We start from the raw sequence: 2,354 nt of genomic DNA, 5'->3' as shown, positions 1-2,354 counted from the left end.
ACACACGCATGCATGCACGCATCCCCCCACACACACTAAGACTCCATCTCTCTCTCACACACACACACAAACTAAGACTACATCTCTCTTTCCTCTCTCTCTCTCTCACACACACACACACACACCCCACACACACTAATACTCCATCTCACACACACATGCTCTAGGCGGAGCATTTGTTCCTACCACCCTTCATCCAACCTTACCCATATGATAAACAATCACCTTTATTTACTTGGATAACATGGACAAATTCCACTTTACTTTAGTAGTCAGCAAACTTATCATCTATACCCTTATAAGAAAACGAGTTGGCGGTGATGGTGTGCCTGCCATCTTGTAATACAGACCGTATGATCTATATCTGAGGATAGAAAGCAAACTATGATAATTTTACAAAAGATACCCGCACCTCTCTCCACATCATTATCTCCCGCAACCTCATTGCTCAGCAATTAAAAAAGGAATAAGTCTCTGGAACAATCTGGCATGCATGGTGGACGCTGCCGCCTGCTGGCGCCGTCCATGCCCATGCCTCCGCCCATTCCGACCACCAGTCACCACCACGCTCCACTCTTCCTCGCCTTATCTCTCATCTTTTATTTTTTTTCGATGGCATTCTCGAGATACCAGTTTTCCGATAAAATTCTCAAGATATCATTAGTTTTTACACATGGGATTACTCCTGCATGGGTCAATCACAACAGGTGTTTTGTAAAAAAATGCATATTTATGTTCCCTACAATGCACGAGAATCTTGCTTGTAATTATATAACGCAAATCACGAGCAGGAAGTGACATTTTTTGACACAACCACGTTAACATGGCCATGTAAATCACTAGCTAAAGTAAATACCATTATACTTATATCCCGATGCAAAAGGTTGAGTACATGTCCGAAGAGTATAGTCGCACACACGCACTCTGTCTCTCAGAATCTCTCTCACACACACACACCAGTTATGTGACGCCCACTTAAGCAGACACGTATGTTACAATTTGTGCACCCGCGGGTACACGTGATGCTGCGCATTTATTTAAGCCGGAAAGCGAACCCAAACAGTAGCTGCATTCATTCCCCTCCCGCTGCCTCTTCTCTGGTCGCCGTCGCCCGGTAGCCATGGGTCGGCCGAAGGTAACAACATACGCCATACTCCCGCCGGAGCGGCGCTTTAGTATGGAAATTTTAGTGGTCATGCATGCATATTTTTGTGCTAGCACTCCTATATAAGGGTTGACCGGTCGCTTCCCGCGGACATGCGCGGGCAGTGGAAGAGGAAGGAGAAGGAAAGCGGGCTGTGGATTAACATTTTTTACCACAATTTCTTAGGAAACTGACTGCAATAATTGAGTAGTTTTGCCAACTACCAGTACTACACCTGAAACGGTTCAAAACCTATACTCCCTTGCCAGCGCGCGCTTCCCGTGTGAAACGGTCAGCATCGCCCTGGAGCGTCAGTGCCGCATTAATGCCCAGCCAGAGCGGAGGCGACCTCTCACTAGCGTCGGCTTTGAAGTGGCGTGACAGCCGAGAGAGCGCCGCTTTCCGGTGCACGCGACTGCTCCGCGTCGAGACTGGCCATAGGCCCTGTTTGGATCGATGGGTTAGAGTTAGTTTGAGCTAGTTGGGGCTCAAATAGCCCTAAAGTATCCAAGCATGAGGGTTTAAATTGGAGCAAGTTGCACCGAACCCACAAAAAAAACTATCCCACCCAAGAGGTGCTAACTGGAGATAGTTCTCATTGGGACCACTGAAAAATCACTTTTCTCTCTCCATGAAGTGCATTTATTGTCAATCTAACCCTGTCACCCAAACACCTCTTTGGCTATAGTTAGTTTAGGGTTAGTCATGAGTTAGTCTAACCTCTAGCTAAGTTAGAGTATCAAACAGGAGCGGTATAGGACATGCAAGTTGCTTAAAGCATACAGGCAAATTCGTACGTGAAAGGATTTTTTTATTTTTGAAAATGGAACGTGAAAGGAATTTTTTTTAGAATGCTCTTGGCATGTCGCTAACATGTGATACTTAACTGACCTCAATAGACGGCAGAAATGCCAGCCCGCCGCACTTTGATAGAGACGAGGAGGGAGAAGCCATACATGCTGCTGGATTACTAGAGATAGGTGTCGCACGGAAGCCAAGAAATATGGTGATAGCGTGGGTTAGCCATGTACTAGTATGATGTAACTACACTGGGCTGCCGTGTTTCGTACTCTTCCAGTCCACTGTGGAGATGAGTGGTTAATTTTATATCGCTGAATAATATTAAATATTATGAGTGCAGACGCTCCACCACGAGGTTCCTTGCTCCTTCTCGGTCGTTCGGAATCTATGTTCTTCCACTCTATTTTTT

This window comes from Triticum aestivum, chromosome 3A, assembly GCF_018294505.1.
Source record: "Triticum aestivum cultivar Chinese Spring chromosome 3A, IWGSC CS RefSeq v2.1, whole genome shotgun sequence".
NCBI lineage: Eukaryota > Viridiplantae > Streptophyta > Magnoliopsida > Poales > Poaceae > Triticum > Triticum aestivum.
The sequence above is the reverse complement of the archived record's forward strand: the minus strand, read 5'-3'. Positions refer to the sequence as shown.